This window comes from Eleutherodactylus coqui, chromosome 1 (assembly GCF_035609145.1).
Source record: "Eleutherodactylus coqui strain aEleCoq1 chromosome 1, aEleCoq1.hap1, whole genome shotgun sequence".
In the NCBI taxonomy this organism is placed as follows: domain Eukaryota; kingdom Metazoa; phylum Chordata; class Amphibia; order Anura; family Eleutherodactylidae; genus Eleutherodactylus; species Eleutherodactylus coqui.
The window spans coordinates 291,416,930-291,431,059 of NC_089837.1; the positions used below are offsets into that span (position 1 = coordinate 291,416,930).

Consider the following 14,130-nt stretch of genomic DNA (forward strand, 5'->3'; position numbering starts at 1 on the left):
GCAGCTTGTTGAGCGTCTTCTGTGTGAGACTGCCGCACCTCATCAAGCTTACGGAGACTCACAGTGCGCCACTTTTTACACCCCATACCCGCCACTGAGGTCACGAAATGACCCCCAAAAAGCATGAGAGGAGGGGGGATACACGGTTTTATTGCCCTATGTGCCCATCCCAACCAGCCTCCATAATTACCCGTCTTTGGAAATACTACACAGTTCACATTATTACTTTTATCTAAGATTTGGGGAACGCCGAAAAGGGCGCGGGGGGGGGGGGGGGGGGGATTTTTAGGGAGTCAATTTTTATTCCGTACAAATGAGCAATGGGGCCTGGGATTTATTCAGTTGTGCCCTGCAATCCAACTGGTGTTCCCTCCATTACAGGCCTTGCCATATGTCCTATAAATAGTAGATTAGGGCCACAATGGGTATGTTTTTGAACACGGGACAAACGGGGGGATCCATTTTGGGGTGAAGGTCTTCATTCCTATGTACACTGTACAAAAAAAAAAGTTTTTTAAATTGACAAAATTGCCAAAAAAATGAAAATCGTAATTTTTTCCTTCTGCTTTGCTTAAATTTATTCAAATACTGTGGGGTCAAAATACGCAGTACACCCCTAGATGAATTCGTTAAGGGGTCTAGTTTTTAAAATGGGGTCATTTGTGGGGGTTCTTTCTCGTTTTGGCCGCTCAATGGCTCTATAATTGGGCGATGGGGCCTGGAATTTATTCCGTTGTACCCTAAAATCCAACGGGTGCTCCTTCCATTATAGGCCTAGCCATGTGTCCTTTAAGTAGATTGGGGCCACAAGGGGTATGGTTCTGAACACGGGACAAACAGGGGTATCCATTTTGGGGTTAAAGTCTTCATTCATATGTGCGCTGTACCAAAAAAGCAGTTTTTAAAACGACAGAATTGCCAAAAAAATGAAAAACACAATTTTTTCCTTTTGCTTTGCTTCAATTCATTCAAAAACTGTGGGGTCAAAATGGTCAGTACACCCCTAGATAAATTTGTTAAGGGGTCTAGTTTTCAAAATGGGGTCACTTGTGGGGGTTCTCTTTGATTTTGGCCGCTCAAGGGCTCTACAAATGTGTTACGGGGCCTAAAACGCCTTCAAGGAAAATCTATGTTCTGAAAGCCACCGACTACTCCTTTCGTTTTGGGCCCCGTTGTGCATCCAGACATGAGATTAGGGCCACAATGGGTATGTCTCTGAACACGGGAGAAACGGGGGTATCCATTCTGGGGTGAAAGGCTTCATTCATGCGTGTGCTGTACAAAAAAAGCTGTTTTTTTTTTTTTAAAGTCCCCCGAGGGAACAAGAACTAGTGATGTTTTGATCGCTCCTGCAGTATGATGTAATGTCATAGCATAACATCATACCGCATTCTAAGGCCTTAGTTACACGGGCGTTTTTTCGTGCGGTTTGCGGATCGCATGACGGATGCGCATCCGCAAATCGCGTGACCGATGCCCAAAAATCTCCCGAAAAGCTGCTCCTAGCCGCGTTTCATTAGAAACAGGCCGGAGCTGTCCAGCGCATTGCATTCAATGGAGCCGGCAATACAGCCGGCTCCATGAAAGCAATGCGCTGCGGGCGAGCGCGGGATGAATTGTCGGGAAGGGCTTAAATATATAAGCCCTTCCCTGCAATTCATCCAGAAACGTGTTAAAATAATAAAAAAATATATACTTACCTTGTCCCGGCAGATGGAGTTCAGCGCGGCCGGCCTGCGGTGGGTGTGAGTCAGACCTGCCCCTGATTGGCTCAGCCTGAGCCAATCAGAGGCAGGTCTCACTCACACCCATTCATGAATGGGTGTGAGTGAGACCTGCCTCTGATTGGCTCAGCGCTGAGCCAATCACGGGCAGCTTTGAGTCACACCCACTGCAGGCCGGCCGTGCTGAACTCCGGCTCCTGGGACAAGGTGAGTATATATTTTTTTTATTTTAACACATTTCTGGATGAATTGCAGGGAAGGGCTTATATATTTAAGCCCTTCCCGACAATTCATCCAGCGCTGTCCGGCAGCCCATTGCTTTCAATGGAGCCGGCTGTATTGCCAGCTCCATTGAATTCAATGGGCAAACATCGTTCTTCTCTGCCACAGCTGTGGCAGAGAAGAATGATTTGTCTTCTATATGTTCTCAATGGGGTCGGCGCTGCTGCCGCCGGCCCCATTGAGCGCATATAGAGAAGAGAACAGGAATCGCAGATCGGTGCGATCTCTGTTCTAGAATTTATCGGACGAGCGCATAAAAAGCGCTCATGTGTCCGATACCATTGCAAAGCAATGGTTTAAAAAAAAAACAAAAAAAAAACGCCGGACGCATGCGCAAATCGTGCGAAAAATCGCCCGTCTGACTGAGGCCTAACAGGCATCCTATCAAGCCATGCCTCAGGCGTGGTTTGATAGGCATTTTGCTAATACAGCCCTGGGGCCTTCAAGAAGGCCCCAGGCTGCCATGACACCCGCATGACCCACTGGAACATTGGCCGATGGATTTTGCAGGCGGATGTCAGAAACAGCCGGCACCTGCGCTGTATGAAAGGGAATCACCCCATGATCTCCCTCAATGGATACCCCAAACGTGGAGGACGTAATCTTACATCCTGTGTTGTTAAGGGGTTTATGTCATTTTTTGATAGTTATCAAATATATAACAGAAGACACCAAAGAATCTATACATTTATAAAAGAATATATATGTTATTAACATTTATCATACATGTACAAAAAAGCAATCCATAAGATTTACTTTAGGCTACCTGCACATGGGCGGGCGGATATCATCCTGAGTTTCTCAGCCCAATATTGCGCTCGCTAATGTGCATTCTCACCGCAATGCAAAATGTTTTTATGGCAAAACCGCCTCCCATCACTTCAGTAAAGCAGCGATCCTCTGCCACGTCGGAGGATGAGCGGTTCCCATTGTTTTCAGTGGGATTCCTCACATTGCACACTGTGTCATGTGTTTTACTGTTCCATTGAAAGGAATGGGCGATGCGTTCCGAGGAACAGGAAAAGATACGACTCGCTGTGATCGCTCACGTATAGGACTCCATTCCAAAAAATGGGCCTCATAGTAGCGCCAGATCTGTGCATCTTGCAGCGAGTTGTTCACAATGCGATGCAGGAAACAATGTGCTATATTTTTGCGACCCTTGGAACGCTTCACCCACTGTTTTCAATGGAACAGGAAACTGCATTGCACGGCGTGCGAGGTGTACGTAAGTGTGATGCGAGGTTACCCATTGAAAACAATGGTAACACTTGGCGGAGGATCACTGCTCTACAGAAAGGATGGGAGACACTTTTGTCAGTAAAATGCCTCACGTTGCTGTGAAAATTCACATTGACGAGCGCAATATGGGGCCGAATTTCTCCACCTGAGATCGCACTCACCCGCGTGTAGGCAGCTAGATACGTTCTTTATTTGTAAGCGTATTCACGCTGGCCGATATACGGTGTCCCTCTCTGCAGGGGGAGAAGGTTGGAAGAGGCGGGAGCACTGCACTGAGCTCCTGCCCCCTCTCCACTATCTGCAATGAGAAGGGGCAGGATGGAGGCGGGGGCTAAGTTCCTGGAATTAGCTCCGCCCCCATCCCATCTCCCCTCATTGCAAATAGTGTGGAGGGGCGGAGAGGGGGCGGGAGGTCAGAGCACTGATCCCAGCTCTTACAGCCTCCTCCCCCTGCAGAGAGAGACGCTGTATATCGGCCGGCGTGAATACCCGGCCGATATACGGTCGTCTGAATAAGCCCTGAGCCACAGCCATAACTGGAAGGAAAGGCACATTCCTGATTCCGCACAAGAACGTATGCAGGACAGTCGGGCGCCACCATTGTTCTTCCTTTGCACCTCTAGGACCGTCATGCGCTCTGCTTTGGGAAGCTCTAACTGTACAGCCTTTGGCCGTATGATGTAGTATGACCACGATACACCATTACTGCCCAGCCAGTAGGAATCTCACTGCCAGTACTTCTGCCAAGCAGAAGAATGAAGGTGCATCGACACTACAGCGTTCCTGCGCCCGTCAGCAGCACTCTGATAGCCATATGGTCGGCCAATTATACTAAACGACCAGACAGGCAGCCACCAATATACGTGCCCTGCTCTGATATTAGGCTACAGGGGTCTATAGAGAAACAAGAGTAGAAGCATATCCGTGTATGAAGGGGTTAATACCAGACATCCAGCATGCAGGAAGGGGTTAATGCTAGACGCATCCCTCGTTCAGCAGGCATGTATGAAGGGCTCTCCACATCCAGGCACCCACAATGCACTGCGCTGCATGGTGCCCCCAATATACTGGCTATGAATGAACCGCCAGCTTCTCTGAGGAGTGCGGAGCCCATTACCTTTCCCTCTCCGTAAGGTCCTCTTACGTCACCACAACACGTGATGAAGCACCTGACCCATTACATCACGTGGTACGGTTGTCTCACGTGAACAAGGTAACGTGCCTCCTCTGGCGGCTGAGGGTAGTGCGGCTCAGATGGGGACGTGAGCGGCACAGGAGGGGAGTGCCTGCGGCAGGGAACACGGTGATGTGTACTGTGGTCAGCGTTACTTGAGGGGAAAAAAGGCCTTGGACCAAGCTGATGGTAGTAAGGGCAGGCCCACTCAACTGGCAACTACAGGCGGATCCCACAGTAAATATGCACCCGGCTGCTTTTAGCCCCTCCCTCACACAGGAACGCGGGAAAGCAGCGCAATTTAAATTCCGGCGCTTTGCCGCACGTTACGTTTTCACTGGCTTTCAGCAGTCCTCGTCATTGAGGAGCAGTACACGCTCAAAAATAGACCAAACACGGAAATCGCAGCAGTCTGAGGCCGTGTGAGAGGCTGCGCCTAAAGCCAAAAATATCGCCTGTGTGAGGGAGGCAGGACGCCATCCTTTGTTATCATGTTTGTTTTTTCCTTCCCCTTTTATAAAATCATAACTCCTTTATTTATCCATCGACGTCGCTGTATGAGGGCTTGTTTTTTGCGGGATGAGTTGTATTTTTCAATGGTCCTCTTTAATGTACCATATAAGGTACTGAAAAACTTTTAAAAAATTCTTAATGCAGTGAAATGGGGAAAAAAAATTGACATTCTGCCATCTTTCAGTGCGCCTTGTTTCTACAACATACAAAAATGACATGATAACTTTATTCTATACGATACCAAACTTGTGTAGGTTTTTTTTTGTTTGTTTTGTTTTTTTTGCTGTACTACTTTTTTTTTTTTTAATTAACCCCTTCCTGCCCCAGGGCGTAAGTTTACGTCCTGGGAGCGGGGTACTTCCTGCAACAGGACGTAAACTTACGTCCTGGGGATAGCGCGGGATCACATATAATCCCAAGTTATCCTGCAGCGGGAGCCGGCTGTCAGTCACAGCCAGCGTCTCGCTGCAACAGTGGGGGGGTGGCATCGGAGATGTTAAACCCTTCCTTGCCGCTTTTTTTTTTGCTTTTTTTCTCATATTAGCATAAAAAACCCACTTATTTGGTATCGTCGTGTCCATAAAGACTTTTAGAATAAATCAAACATGGTTTTTATCCTGCACGGCAAAAAGCGTTAAAAAAACACAAAAAACTGAGGCAACATGCTAATTTTTAGCATTTTGCCTCTCAAAAAACGCAATAAAAGTGATTAAAAAAAACATATGTACCCCAGAATGGTACCAATAAAAATCTACCAAAAATCATTTGGTCCTCAACTCCAAAATAGGCCATGTCATTAAGGGGTTAATGGCATCATTATTGGGTACGTATAGCGCATTCTTGAACTTTTATCAAATTTGGGATTTTTTTTTTTAGACCCTTTCCGATTGTAGAATAAATTACTAGTATTCTCCGGCTCAGCTAATTTCCAGTGATATTACCCCCATTGTGCCACAGGGCAAAACTGTACGTCCTGGCAGGGAGGTACTTAGCGTAACAGGACGTCCACTTACGCCCTGGGGATAGTGCGGGATCAGTAGACATCTGGTGCTTTCTGGCAACAAGAGCCGGCTATCACCAATAGCCAGCCTCCCCTTGCAACAGCAGGAGTGCATCGGGACAGCAACACCCATTGTTAACACTTTCCCTGCCGCAATCTACGTAGATCGCGGCATGTAAAGGGCTCACAGAGGGAGCGCGCTCCCGCTGTAACTTCATCACACTCTTGCGATGTAATCGCAGAGAGCCCAACAGGTTGCCATGGCAACAAGACACCAGATACAGGCGTCCTGCTTTGCCATTGCCTTTGATCGCTATTACAAGCGATAGGGCATTTCAGGACAGAAGTCCTGCAATGCGTTATCATAGTGATCAAAGCTGCTATTGTACAAGTCCCCTACAGCAGGGGTCCCCAACTCCAGTCCTCAGGGACCACCAACAGGTCATGTTTTCAGGATATCCTATGGTAAGAACACCCGTGGCAATGTCTGAGGCACCTGCAATAATTACATCACTTGTGCAACACTGAGGGAATCCAGAAAACATGACCTGTTGGCGGTCCCTGAGGACTGGAGTTGGGGAACACTGACCCACAGGGACATAAAAAGTGTTTAAAGAGAAGTGTAAAACAAAAAAGTAAAAAACTTTTTCTGCTTTTTCCCATATTAGCATAAAAAAATAACAAACCCACATATTTGCTATCGCAGTATCCGTAACAACGCGTACAATAAGTTGAACACTTTACCCTGAACGACAAAAAGCATAAAAAAAAAATGAGGCACAAAGCTTATTTTTTTTATTTTGCCTCCCAAAAAACACAATAAAAGTGATCAAAAAATCCGTATGTACCCCAAAATGGTACCAGTAAAAACTACTGCTTGTCTCGCAAAAAATAAGCCCTCACAGAGCTCCGTCCATGGAAAGGGGAGTAATTTCTTACCGAAAATTCCTTTTTCCCGAGTCATCCTGACGGCAGACATGGAGGTTGCACCTTGACCTCGTAGGGACAGGAAGCAAGAGACTTTAAAAGGCTCCTCCCGTCTCCCATTCACCAGTGTCTTCTAAATTACTTACATGGACAAGTCGTGGTTAACCAAGGAAGGTATTTATTTGCTCCGAAAAAAATAACATGGTTAGTTCTATTTGAATATAAACAATAAGAGGGTAGCTTACCCAGACTTAAACACAGGAAATATGCACAAATTTACCGCATGAAGGGAAATGTCCAACATAGGAGCCTCTGGGCTACTGGTTCGTGCCCGCATAAACGTTAATATAAACGTGTGAATTTTTGGGAGGGAAATACGTGCCGTCAGGATGACTCGGGAAAAAGGAATTTTCGGTAAGAAATTACTCCCCTTTCCCGGCGTCATCCTGACGGCAGACATGGAGTATACCAAATTAACTCTTAGGGAGGGACCACTGCTTGCAGGACCTCTCTCCCGAAAGAGAGAGATCGGAGGAGAGGTCCGCATTCGGCCTGTAATGTTTTGCGAATGTGTGCAGGTTGGACCATGTGGCTGCCTTACAGATTTGGTCCGGCGTCGCCATAGCCCTCTCTGCCCAGGAGCAGGATACTGCCCTGGTAGAATGGGCCTTGATTCCTTCCGGGATAGCGCTGTTGCAGGACGGAGTAGGCCTGCTGGATGGTGGATTTTATCCGGCGGCTAATGGATCTCCTAGAAGCCGCTCTTCCTCTGCCTGGCCCCTGAAATTGAACAAAAGACAGTCAGCCTTCCTAAAAGGATAATGTCTGCTCTGGGTAGCATAGAATGGCCTTCCTTGCATCCAGGCTATGGTAGTCTCTTTCCCTATCGTTTTGGGGATTTTGACAGAAGGATGGGAGAATAATTTCTTGCTGTCTGTGGAATTTTGAGGCTACCTTTGGAAGAAAAACAGGGGTCTGTTTTTTTTTTTTTTTTTGTATGACCCTATCGTCCTGGCTTAATAGGTAAGACGTCTTACAAGATAGGGCCCGGGGCTCGCTTACGTGCCTTGCTGCTGTGAAAGCTACCAGGAACACAGTTTTAAACGTGAGGAACCTAATCGGAATCTGATCAGTAGGTTGAGGGGGTCTTTGCAGAGGCTTTGGAGAACTAGGTTCAGGTCCCATGGGGGGGGGGGGAACTGTACTACGGCTACTGACCTCATTCTTTCTGCCGCTTTCATGAGCCTGCGGATCAGTCTATGATCCGCCAGAGGTTGGTCTAGAATGGCTGAGAGCGCTGCTACCTGTACTTCCAGGGTTCGTGGTCTCAGGTTTTTATCTGGAGGAAGTCCAAATCTCCGCCACCAAAGTGTCAAGATTGGAGACCTCCAGCCCCCTCCAGGAGAAGAATTTTTTCCCCCGATCTTATTATAAGTAGCTGAGGTTACAGGTTTTTCGGGACTGGCGTAGAGTCGCGACAACTCTGGAGGACAGACCTTGTCTTAGCGTCTGTTCCTCAATATCCACACTGCGAGGTTCAGTCTCTCTAGGTTGGGGCAAAGAACTGGGCCCTGCGCTAGAAGGTCCTTCCTGGATGGAAGGCGGATTGGCTCCGAGATTGCGAGCTTTAGGAGCACCGGAAACCATGCCCTTTTTTCCCCAGTGTTGGGTGATCAGGATCAGCGTGATGTTGCTCTGCTGGACCTTCTGAAGAACTCTCGGGATCAGGTGTATGGGGGAGGGGGAAGGCGTACGCCAGACTGAAATCCCAACTATGGGAAAAAGCGTCTAACCCCTCGGACTTGTCCCTCGGATCTAGGGAAAAATAGCCGGGACATTCTGAATTTTTGCTGCTCGCAAACAGGTCCACCTGTGGACTGCCCCAGGTTTCTGTAATGAGACGAAATTCCTCTTGATTCAGAGACCATTCCCAGGGTCTAGGCCTCTTTGACTTAGAAAGTCGGCTGTCAGGATCTGGGATCCTTTGAGATGGACCGCTGTCAGGACTGTACCGTGGACTCGGCCCATCAGAAAATCGGGGCTGTTAATTTCAGCAGGTGAAAGTTTCTGGTGCCTCCCTGGTGGTGAATAAGTGAAACGGCGGTCCCGTTATCCGAGAAGATCCTAACATGCTCCCAGATGGCCCTAAGCTCTCTGGAATTTGAGGTCTAGGCATGCAATGTCGGACCCCATTTGCCCTGGAGCAAACGCTGCCCCACTTGCGCTCCCCAGCCAGGCTGGCTTGCGTTGGTGACTACGGAGATGAAGGGCTTTGTCACCCATGGGGACTCCGCCTCTAGGTTGCCAGTTGACCGCCACCAGCGGAGGGACCTTGTGACCGCTGATGACACGGGCATTCTGCGGTCCAGAGAGGTTGTTGCCCCGTCCCAGTTGCCCAGGGTGGCTCTCTGAGTGAGCCTGGGCCCAAGGAATAATGCCGATACAGGAGGTCATGAGGCCCAGGAGCCTCGTTGCATCCCTAATCGTTATTTGTTTCTTCTGGCCGCATTTCTGCGCTGCCAGCCTAAGGTTTTCCTGCCTGGGGTGAGGCAAAGACAAGATCTGAGACACTGAGTCTATCTGTACCCCCAGGAGGTCTTTCGCGTCTCGGGGAGAAGACTAGATTTAGGGAAGTTAACTATCCACCCCAGTCTCTGAAATAGGGAGATGATTCGGCTGGTATCCTCTTTGAGGATCTTCGGCGAGGATGCCATTACCAGCAAATCATCCAGGTATGGGACAATGTTTATGCCTGCCACATGGAGATGCGCCACCATCTCTGCCGCTATTTTAGAGAATATCCTGGGTGCCGTTGAAATTCCGAGGGGTAGGCACTGGAATTGAAAATGGTGTACACGGCTGCCCATCCTGATGGCAAACCGCGGGTACTTGTGATGTTCCGACAGGACTGGGACGTGGTAGTACGCGTCCTTTAGATCGACGGTACTCATAAAGTCCCCTCTTTTGATCAGAGTTACTGCAGACCTGATGGTTAAACCTTTTGTAGGTAATCAACCTGTTCAGGCCCTTCAGATTAAGGATCATCCGAAACTGTCGTTCGGTTTTTTGATCAGAAATAGGGGTAGAACCCCAAGCCCTGTTCTACTGCGGGGACCTGGACTACCGCCCCCATCTGTAGCACCTTAGAAATTTCGTTTCTAAAGATACCCTGCAGGGCGGGGGATCGCGTGGGGGCCAGGAAAGCTCAACAGTCTATCCCCCACCTGGTACTCGCCTACAGGGGAAGGGGTTGTTTTTGTTTTACTCCTGCCTCCTTTGGGGTAGGACCAGCACCCCATCTTTCCTTTGCCTCGGTATGGCTTGAAGGATGGCTGAGGTTTGTGGGGAAATCCCGTTCTTGCTTGGTCCGGGAAACTGCGGGTCCTGTCGGTAGCTCTTTTTAGGATCTCCTCCAAGTCCGCGCCAAACATGTGCTGGCCATGAAACAGAGATGTTACATGGCCTTTCTTTGGAAGCTGTATCTGCTTTCCATGTTTTCAGCCAGACCGCCTGTTGCTGATCTAAGTAGAGGCATGCATTCCAGTAACACATCTCTAGAGGCCTTCTGTTTAATCTGGTCATCGAGTTCCCCCAATCAGAGGAACATCGACCTTGCCACAGAAGTCGCTGCGACCTTGGACTTCAGCGTATAGGCCGTTGTTTGCCAGGCCCGTTTCATCAAGGCGTCGACCCTGTCCATCGGGTTTTTAAGATGAGAGGAGTCCTTGAATGGCAGGGCTGTCTTTTTTCCCATTATGGCCACCTGTGCCCGGCGCCGCGCGCGGCCGCACCGGCATGCCTGGAGGAGAGAGGCATCTGAGCCTATGGCCCACCGCTCTCCCCAGCTGAAACTACTGCGCCGAGCTGTGGCAGGGGAAGGAGGGGACCCAAGGACCTCTGGTCCGCCGCTCCGACTGCTGCGGTGGTGAACCCCGGGCGGTCAGACCCGTGGCCCGCCGTGCTCCCGGACCGTGCGTAGATGCTCACGTCTTTCTCCGCAAAGCAGAGTCTCTCTTTATATTCGCGGGACAAATCGAGGTGTTTGTCCGCGCAGCCCACTCCTACGTGATTACTTTCTTCGGGGTATCATTAACCGGAAACACTGTGCGGTTCCTTGGTCTGAGCCCGCCGGACACGGCGTCCTGTATGGACCTTGGCTCGACCACATCCTCGACCTTCCTTGTATCCCTGACTGCTTTGATCGGGTCAACCAGGTCCCCAGATGAGAAATAGTACTTTTTATTCTCATCCCTGGCGTCAGGGGGACGGTCAAAGAGTTCGCCATTTGACAAGTCGCCCCGGGATTGCTCAAACTGTGAGCTCGTTAGCGGTATGTGGCTCGCCCTTTTAGCGGCCCTTCCCTCCGCTGGGCTGGGGGGGGGGGGGGGGGGGAGAGACTGGAAATTGATGCCCGGACCTCCTCTCTAACCAGGGATATAATATCTTCCCTGAATGCAGCCTGTTCATCTGTAAGGATCTTGGAGGTACAATCGGGGCATAGCGGCTTTTTTATACGCCTCGTCCAGTTTTTTTTTTTTTTTTTTTTTAAAGACACAGAGCGCCTTTCCTGTGTTTTTTCTTTAGGTCCTGTTTAGACCGAGTGGATTCCCTGTCCTGCAGAATATACATGCATGCACATAAGGGAAAACCCCCACACAATGCTAAATTCCTGAGCATAACATTCCTGCAACAAGTAACACTTACAGTTTGCAGGGCTTCCATCTCTGGTTCCTTTGTAGTCCTGATGCAGAAACGCAGACAGAACCAGGTAGACAGATAAATCCTTCTCTGAAGGTGTGCTGTCAGTGGAAGCTTGTCGGGGGGGGTCTCCATTTTCAAATCTCCCGCTGTTCCGGGTCAGCTGACGGCGTCTGACGTCACCGCGTCACGCCGCTTCATTGGCTCCGCCCCCCCCCGACGCCGCGCACGGCCGCGCCGGCATGCCTGGAGGAGAGAGGCATCTGAGCCTGTGGCCCGCCGCTCTCCCCGGCTGAAAAACAACTCCGAGCTGGAGGAGGAAGGAGGGGACTCAAGGACCTCTGGTCCGCCGCTCCGACCACTGCGGTGGTGAACCCCGGGCGGTCAGACCTGTGGCCCGCCGTGCTCCCGGACCGCGCTGACTCTCCGGAGGGGAGATGAGAAGGGAAGCAGCCCTGTGGACCGTCAATCCCTCCAGTCAGCCTGCTTGGAAAAGGGTGAGGGGGGAAAACAGCCCTATGGACCGTTCCCCCAGCTGTCATCCTGCAGCTCCCTGGAGGGAGCTCCTCTTGCATGTCCCTGTAGGGACAGGAAGCACTGGTGAATGGGAGACGGGAGGAGCCTTTTAAAGTCTCTTGCTTCCTGTCCCTACGAGGTCAAGGTGCAACCTCCATGTCTGCCGTCAGGATGACGCCGGGAAAAATAAAAACGTTATAGGACTTTGAATGCCGCGATTTAGAAAAAGAAAATAATTTCCAAAAAAGGGTTTTTATTGCGGAAAAGTGAAAAAAGAAAAAAAAAAAAGTTTTGGTATCGTTGTAATCGTTACGGCCCGTGGAAAAAATGTTTTGTGTCATTTATGCTGCATGATTAACGCTGTAAGAAACCCAACCAAAAAAATCTATAGCAGAATTGATGCGCTTTGAATTTGTATTTTTTATAGACTTACTTTTCAGTCGCTGCATTCCAGGAGACATTATGTTTTTTATTTTTCCATCAATGGATCCTCTGAGTGCTTGTTTTTCTTTTTTGTTTTTTTGCCGGAAAGGAGACTCTAGTACCCTGTTGTACCGCCTCTAGCTATGATACAAGGTATGATACAGGCGGGCATGGAGGCTCTAGTACCCTGTTGTACCACCTCTAGCTTGAATACAAGATGTGATACGGGCCGGCATGGTGGCTTAGTACTCTGTTGTACCGCCTCTAGCTTGGATACAAGATGCAATATGGATGGGCATGGAGGCTCTAGTACCTTGTTGTACTACCTCTGACTGGGATACAGGATGTGATACAGTGGGCATGGAGGCTCTAGTACCCTGTTGTACTACCTCTAGCTGGGATACAGGATGTGATACAGGCGAGCATGGAGGCTCTAGTACCCTGTTGTACCGCCTCTAGCTGGGATACAGGATGTGATACAGTGGGCATGGAGGCTCTAGTACCCTGTTGTACCGCCTCTAGCTGGGATACAGGATGTGATACAGTGGGCATGGAGGCTCTAGTACCCTGTTGTACCGCCTCTAGCTGGGATACAGGATGTGATACAGTGGGCATGGAGGCTCTAGTACCCTGTTGTACCGCCTCTAGCTGGGATACAGGATGTGATACAGTGGGCATGGAGGCTCTAGTACCCTGTTGTACTGCCTCTAGCTGGGATACAGGATGGCAATATAAACACAAAGAAAAAACCTTGGTGCTCCAGTATATTTGGACAGATAGATAATAGGTGGAAGGCTGACTTACTTCGTAGGGGTGTCAGTGATGTTGACACCCCTAAAATCCTGGTCGGTGTGTAGAGAGTAAATTCTTGGGTTCTCAGAAGGCAATGTTTATTGGAACATGTACACAACGTGTTTCGGCTATGCAATAGCCTTTATCAAGCATAAAATAACAAGTACAATAGGCATATTTATATATATGACAATAAGAAAGTACCTTAAGGTGTGGGATCTGCATCTGTGTCAGAGCAAGCAGGGTTGTGAAGGTCCACCCCTTCCGGGTTACAGATTCAATCATGTGGAATGGGTCAGGGAGGAAGAAAGGGAGACATTTGGTTTACAACATGATAATAAATGTGTACTCAGCAGTGTTATATGGGTGTTCCACCTGTTGGTTAGCAGGGGAACGCTGTGTTATATAATGAAGCTATGGTGTGATCATGGTATAAAACGGAAGCAAGTGCAGGACCTGGTGAAATGACTATCACTGATACAGGACCTGATGATGTAAGAGACGTCACATGACCGGGGGAGTACTGACATTACAGAGACTAATGGAATGAAAGGCATCACGTGACATAGATGTAGCTGGTGCAGGACCTGATGACGTAGAGATGTCACATGACCGGGGGAGGGGAGCGGGCGCTGACATAACAGTGGCTGATAGTATGAGAAGCATCACGTGGCACAGATATAGCTGGTGCAGGACCTGATGATGTAAGAGGTATCACATGACCGGGGGGGGGGGGGGGTGCTGACATTACAGAGGCAGTTGGTATGAGAGGTATCACGTGGTATAGATATAGCTGGTGCAGGACCTGATGATGTAAGAGGTGTCACATGACCAGGGGA

General features: G+C 49.2%; 1 protein-coding gene across 3 annotated transcripts in view; it reads right to left on the reverse strand.

Moving 5' to 3' along the window:
- The window catches only part of LOC136572541 (N-glycosylase/DNA lyase-like), a 29,142-nt gene extending 15,349 nt beyond the window's left edge, over nt 1-13,793 (reverse strand). The window contains exon 1 of one of the 3 annotated variants that reach the window (XM_066573227.1): nt 13,496-13,793. The gene's annotated coding sequence lies outside the window, so the exon portion shown is untranslated. The remainder of the gene's footprint in view (nt 1-13,495) is intronic. The other 2 variants (XM_066573218.1, XM_066573209.1) reach the window with 2 other exon arrangements.
- Nucleotides 13,794-14,130: the final 337 nt, after the last annotated feature.